Genomic DNA, 6,387 nt, shown 5'->3' on the forward strand with positions numbered 1-6,387 from the left:
TCTCGCTGAGGAGGAGGAGAAGGAGTACGCTCATCTTGAGGAGGAAATGCATCCTTCTTCAGCCATTGACCATTCTGATCTTTACGGTATCCAAAAGAAGTCACTGCACCAGTGTCATACCCTAATTTCGTCTGGGGACCATCCATTTTTGGGATGCGACCCTCGTTTGACCACTTCGAGGTACTTGACACCCATCGTTAGGCAATTCGTGAAGTTCCGAGACATGCCGAAAGTCAAAAGAAAGCATTGTAGCATAATCCGTGAAGTTCCGTGACATGCCGGAAATTAAAAGGAAGTGTTAGTGCGCAATCCGTAAAGTTCCATAACATTCTGAAAGGCAAAAAAGGGATGATTACGTAATCCATAAGGTTCCGTAACATTACGGAAGGAAAACAAGTATCGTTACGTAATTCGTAAGTTTCCCTAACGTTACAGAAAAAGAATTAGCAAAAAAAGGCAAGGGGTGTATTTAGTAAAAAGGGGGAGGGGTGCAAATAGCAACCATAGAAGGCGGTGCCTTCTGGAGGAAGCAACCTAGCTCGCCTGGGCGAGCTGGGTGGCAAGCTTCTCCTTCCTTTTCTTATAAATAGGGGAAGGAGGGAAGAACAAAAATGTTCAACCCTCCTGGTATCTGAGATTCACTTAAAATTAGTGAGAAAAATTGTTTCCGTGAAGAAAATCCAAGCCGAGGTGCTTCCGTAACGCTTCCGTGACGTTTCCGTGGGTGATTTCGCGAAGATTTTCAACCGTTCTTCGTCGTCCTTCGGTCTTCAATCAGTAAGTTCCTGAAATCGAATTTTTCAATTCATTCTATGTACCCTTAGTGGTCCTCATTTGTTTCGCGTGCTTTTATTTTTATTTCATTTACTTTTCGTACACCCTTTTGACGTGCTTTAGTCATTTATTTAAGTCATTTTCTCAACTAATAAAAAATAAAATAAATTTGCACCGGTCATTCTTATTATAACATCCTTTAATTTCTGTTAAAATGAATTTCGACCGTTCGGTCATGCCGTAACTACGTTTAAAACCAAAAAATAGGCAAAATAATAATATAATAATCAAAAATATCTTTTAGTAAAATAAATCAAAAAAATCAATCGGACGTTTTCTTTGGGATTTTCCTTTCTTAATCGAATTGACTAATAACCAAAGTGAAACTAAGGCTAAAATCAATTCATAAATCAAACTTTTGTCATCACCTAAAAAGCCATTTTTAAGGTCCAACGCCTTAAAATGGTCTTTTCCACCTTTATTGTTTAAACATAGATTTCTAAAAAAGCCTAAAATCAACACGTAGTTTTATTACCTCTTGCAAAAAAAAAATAATAACAAGAAATCATTAATGGTCCAATGCCTTAAATGTTTTCTCTCCTTTCAAAAGAATCAAAAGATTGTTTAATGGTCCAACGCCTTAAATGACCTTTCATTCAATAAAACATACTTTGCAAAAAAGATAAAAAAAACAACTTAACCAACGCTTAATTCTCAAAGAACTACGTAGATCTGATTTCCTTATCACAATTGAGGAATACGTAGGAGCAAGGGAAACACCCTCGTCGACCACAAAAAGATAAAAATATAAAAAGGCATAAAAAGACATAAGAATGAAAAAAAGGAAAATAATATAAATTGAAGTCATATTTGCACATTTGATTAAAGGCTGCCGTCTCTTGTGACGAGCGTGTGGGGTGCTAATACCTTCCCCATGCATAAATACAACTCCCGAACCTTTCACTTAAAGTTCGTAGAACACACCTTTTTCGGTTTTTTCGACGTTTTCCTCGAATAAACGTTGGTGGCGAGTCCGCGTGTTTTCCTTTCATGGAAGACGCACTCGCGAGCCCCGCGTCGCCCTCCCGCCGAAGGGTAGGTTGCGACAGTTGGCGACTCCACTGGGGACTGTATTTAGAGAGTTAGGCCATTTAATCTTGTGCAATGTTTTTATCGTGACTTTCTCCTTTGTTGGTTTCCCTTTATTTTTCTTATGTTCTTTGTATATAACTCTTTGATGCTTTTAGTGTGTTTTAAAATGTATGCATGAGGTAAATATTTATTCATTTGATGCACACAAACACCAACACTATTTGTACACACGGTAAGTTGAAAAAGGGCCCTATACCCGGGTTCGTGGGAACATAAGGAGTGGAGGTGAATATGTGATCATGCTAGGTCTCCGACTTGCTTGATTACAGTGAACCCTCATCTAGAGTTTTTCTCTTTGATAACATATTGTTGCTAGTAGTCCCTACTGCTGCAATATGTTCTTCGAAGGGAATGATACCTCTAAAGACCATCAAGAGAGATATGACCACCTTGGGAATTATCACTAAAAGCCTTTTTAGCTCCCTCCCATATAGGTCCTTAAAATAGGGGCACAAAGCAAACACGTTGCGTACCATTTTTCACACTGCCATGCATGTAGTCAAAGTGACATGTACCCCTTTGCTTATATTTTGGTTGTGAATATTGTCGTGTTGTGCCTTTCGCATATGCATCATGCACGGGTTCTGTCTTGATCCCCTCTCTTTGGCAAACCAGCGGAGGGTCCGTGTCACCTTCTTAAATACATGGGTCGGGCACTGTGCTACCCCAAGACGTTGTATCTAAGAAGGAGACAATTTCCCGGGCTCCCGTATTCATAAATTGCATCTGTATCATATGCATTTCTTCATGCATTCATCTATTCCACCCATGATAGATGTCGGAGTTTTGATTTGCACAGATTTTGTTTCACTTTAGTAAAACATGGGATCAAGTAAAATTCCTTCGCTTAAAAAGAGGTTCTATCAAGTCAAGGTCAAGAGCCTAGGGATCACTAGTCTAAAGGAGTTAGGGCAGTTGATGGGTCAGCTCCAGCGGCAAGCTTTTCGCAAAGCTTATGGTAAAATCCGGGACCTAGCCATGGTAGAAGTCTCCACAGAGGCCATTGCCTCCCTCGCCCAATATTATGATCAGCCATTGAGGTGCTTCACCTTTGGGGACTTCCAGCTATCACCCATGGTAGAAGAATTTAAAGAGATCCTAGGATGTCCTCTAGGGGGAAGGAGACCATACCTCTTCTCAGGGTTCTATCCCTCATTAGCTAGAATTTCTAAGATAGTCCAAATCTCAGCGCTGGAATTAGACCACAGAAAGCAAGTCGAAAATGGGGTGGTTGGAATAGCGAGAAAATATTTGGAGGTAAAAGCAAGAAACTTGGCAGGTAAAGGCGAATGGGCCCCATTCATAGACATTCTCGCACTGTTGATCTTCGGAGGAGTCCTCTTTCCGAATATGGATGGGTTGGTGGACCTAGCAGCGATCGATGCTTTTCTCGCCTATCATAACCACAAGGAAAGCCTGGTTGTCGCTATGCTAGCCGACCTATATGACACCTTCGACTAAAGATGTGAAAAGAGCAGTACGAGGATTGTTTGTTGTACTCCAGCTCTTTATGTATGGTTGGTTTCGCACCTTTTTCGCTAAGAGGTGAGGCATGCTTGCCTGCTAGAAAGCCACCGTTCATGCACAGAGAAAGGAGGGGAAAATTGGGACCAACTCTTAGCAAACAAAGAAGGAGCGTCTGTCAACTGGTTCCCTCGATGGAAAGAAGGAAGAACCAGAGTTCTTATTTCGTGCGGAGGATTTCCGAATGTTCCCTTGATGGGGACGAGGGGTTGCATCAGTTACAATCCCGTTCTTGCTATAAGGCAACTTGGCTACCCTATGAGTGGGGCACCACTAGAGGAAGAGATCATGCCTGTCATTTCATGAGGTTTCAATAAGACCAACATGGAGACACTTCAGAGGTCGGCAAGGCATGGGAGGTGGTGCAGAAGAAGGACAAAGAACTCAGGGGCAGTAACAATGGGCCCATCGGTGGCTATCGTAAGTGGTTGAAAGCCCACGTGAAAGGTTTGAATTGGCTCCCGAGTTTGAGAACCACTAAAAGGGAGGAAGTTGAGGCACTAGAGGAAGATGAAGAGGTGCAGGCCCTTAGGGCAGAACTCGAGCAAGCCCAAACAATCAAAGAAAGGTTCAAATCAGCAGCTTTGAAGATCCTAAAGGAGAATGCCGAATTGAGAGATATAAATACAGCTATCGCAAGAGCCCTTGAACAAGAAACCAAGAGGGCTCGCAAGGAAGAGCATGGCCAAGACAAATTCCGTGGAGCTTTGTGGGGCAACAACAGTGAGCTCAAGCTCCGAAGGTAAGAGAGAGACCAGTCACAAGCACATAGCATGGTCTTGAAAGAGGAGTTAGCTGCTTGCTTAAGGTCCAAGAGAAACTTGTCTCAGCATTTACGTGAGACAAAGACCAACATGTTAGCCATCGTCAGCAAGTACCAAGAAGAATTAAATATAGCCACGGACCATGAGCACAAAGTGGCGGACGAGTATGCCCGAGTGTACGCGGAAAAGGAGGCTAGAGGAAGGGTGATCGACTCGTTACATCAAGAGGCAACAATGTGGATGGACCGATTTGCTCTTACTTTGAATGGGAGTCAAGAACTTCCCCGATTGCTAGCCAAGGCCAAAGCAATGGCGGACACCTACTCCGCCCCCGAGGAGATCCACAGACTTCTTAGCTATTGTCAGCATATGATAGACTTAATGGCCCATATGAAACCGCTAGGAAGTTTGTATTGTCACTCAGATCTTGACAAGTTATAACTTTCTGAATAAAATGAGTTTATCCCGCATTTTTACTCCAAAGATCAGTGCGAATCAAATCACTCCCGCATTTTATCTCTAGCATGCATTCATATCATGCATCGCATAAGCATCTCTTCATGGCATCATAATGAACATATCGTTCATGCATTTGTCCGTTGTCATACTCTAGCATCGAATTTTGCATGAGTCATTACATCATCATGCATATGCGTTCAACATACTTTTGTTCTACAAACTGCATACCTTTTGTTTTCATGTTTGCTCATGCATGATCCTTGCATTTTCCTCTACAAAACAAAAACAAAAAGGGAAGCATGAAAATTCATGATGCATTCTTGGTTGCAGATATTCGGTACCATGAGCCAACCATGTTGGGATCATAAACCCGTTTCACTTAAAAACAAAATGAGTGAACATGGTACCTAATGCATGGTTAACTAGGAAATGATGTTTCTTCGGGCATCTCAATTTCATAATTACATTTTCCATGCATAGCTTAAAGTATGCCCGAGTCATTCATCCCTATGAAAGGTTGCTGAAGTATTGGCAATCAGAATTGCCATTCCTTGGATTATAGGATTGAACTAAGCTCATGCTTTTTTGAAAAAAAAGTTCATAAAGTCAAGTTGAAGTATGGAAGTAACCATCTTGCAAAAATTGGGGCAAAAGATGAATCGAGTTACATCACTGCTTCGTCTACTGCCAAACACATTTAGGACTGTTGATGTCCTTGTTACTTCCAGTTTCACCTTGACCAAGATGTCATGGACCATGTTGAAAAATCTAAATTGATTCAACCCCATGTGTCGCAACCTACCCTTCGGCGGGAGGGCGACGCGTGACTCGCGGGATGCGTGTTCCACGAAAGGAATACGCGCGGAGTCGCCACCAACGTTTATTTGAGGAAAACGTCGGAAAAACCGGAAAAGACGCGATCTACGAACTTTTAAGTGAAAGGTTCGAGAGTTGTATTTACGCACGGGGAAGGTATTAGCACCCCACACGTCCGTCCCAAGGGACGACAGCCTTTAATCGAATGTGCAAACATGACCTTGATTTTTATGTTCCCTTTTTAGGTCTTTATATCCTTTATACCTTTTTTATATTTTTTCTCTTTTTGTGGTCGACAAGGGTGTTTCCCTTTGCTCCTACGTATTCCTCAATTGCAATGAGGAAATCAGACCTACGTAGTTCTTTTTTATCAAGTGATTCTTTTTTACTTAAAAGGTGATCATTTTAAGGCGTTGGACCTTGAAAATGATCCATTTTACTTAGTAAGAAATTGAAATGATAAACTTCAAAAACCTATTTTTATGGACGAGCTTGACTAGGCGAGTTGATTTTAGCCTTAGTTTCACTTTAGTTATTAGTTAATTCAATTAAGAATGAGAAATCCCAAAGAGAAAATGTCCGATTGATTTTCCGCTTTATTTTACTAAGAGACATTTTTTGATTATTATATTATTATTTTACCTCTTTTTTGATTTCCAACGTGGTTACGTTACGACCGAACGGTCGGAATTCATTTTAACCGAAGTTAACGGATAATACAATTCAAACGATCGGTGGAAATTTATTTTATTTTTAGGTTAAGCGAGAAATGACTTAAATAAAATGGCTTAAGCACGTCAAAAGGGGGTATAAAAAGTAAATGAAACAAGAATAAAAATACATGAAACCAAATGTGGACCACTACGGGTATATAGAATGAATCGAAAAGCTTGGTTTG

This window comes from Glycine soja, unplaced genomic scaffold (assembly GCF_004193775.1).
Source record: "Glycine soja cultivar W05 unplaced genomic scaffold, ASM419377v2 tig00009897_1_pilon_563909_639646, whole genome shotgun sequence".
In the NCBI taxonomy this organism is placed as follows: Eukaryota; Viridiplantae; Streptophyta; class Magnoliopsida; order Fabales; family Fabaceae; genus Glycine; species Glycine soja.